The sequence below is a fragment of the Morone saxatilis genome, unplaced genomic scaffold, assembly GCF_004916995.1.
Source record: "Morone saxatilis isolate NCDOM2014 unplaced genomic scaffold, NCSU_SB_2.0 Contig7, whole genome shotgun sequence".
Lineage (NCBI taxonomy): Eukaryota > Metazoa > Chordata > Actinopteri > Moronidae > Morone > Morone saxatilis.
This window is the reverse complement of record NW_023340246.1, coordinates 58,218-59,206: the sequence shown is the minus strand read 5'-3', so window position 1 is coordinate 59,206 and position 989 is coordinate 58,218.

Genomic DNA, 989 nt, shown 5'->3' with positions numbered 1-989 from the left:
ATTATTAATTAATTAGTTATCACGAGATCAGTTATGATATAACAGTGCATAAAAAATAAAAAAAAATCCATGGCCGTTCTCGGCTTCCGTAGATTACTAATGATTTTCAGTAATAATATTAGTTACCCCCCAAAAAATGTTAATTTAGTTGTCACCCCCTACTAATCTGAAAAACAATAATCCAATCACATCCTTAGATTCATTTTTGTAGTCATGGAGGACACTAGGTTGGAGGATGGAAATTCTGGAAATAATAAACAAAATTTTAATTTTGATTGATCGTCGTTGAATTTTGGGGAGAAAAGATCCAATTACCAATTTTGTGAGGAGTAGCAGAAAAGTAATATAACTACTACTGAAATGCATTACTATTGGCAGGGAGTAATAAGTAAAGTAATATACAGTAATAATATTACTTTACTTTTTACTATTGAAAAGAGTAACAAATAATAATGAGTAATACATTTTGAGTAACTAGCCCAACACTGCTGGTCATAATAAGTGTGACAGTGATCCTCTAGCACTACCACATCTGTCACACAGAGGAGAAACTGAGTGTGTTTAGTTTTAGAGTAATGCGTTCTGTGTAGGACTTCAAATCGAATTAAACTTCTGCTTCCACAATATGTTGTTTTATTTTATTCTCTGTAACCCTTTGCCGACCCCAAGAAATGACCCCTTTGAACCACCGCTCTAGACTACAGCCTTAAGAAACTGTAGCATGTTTTGAAATTGTGCACACTCTACGGTATAAAATCATGTTACTGTGTGATAATACAGTGCAGACCTTCTCTATAATCTACAAACGACATTACCAAAGAATGATGGATTACAGGCTCCCTTTGTCATAGAGGTTAAAGCTGACGAATTACCTTCATAATATAGTGCAATAAATGCAAGGAATGTGGAAACGGTTGGGCCGGATCCCAAACTACTTTTGAACAACAAACATGTTAAAAAAGAAACTAAAATTGTTCGGTAGCCGCTGC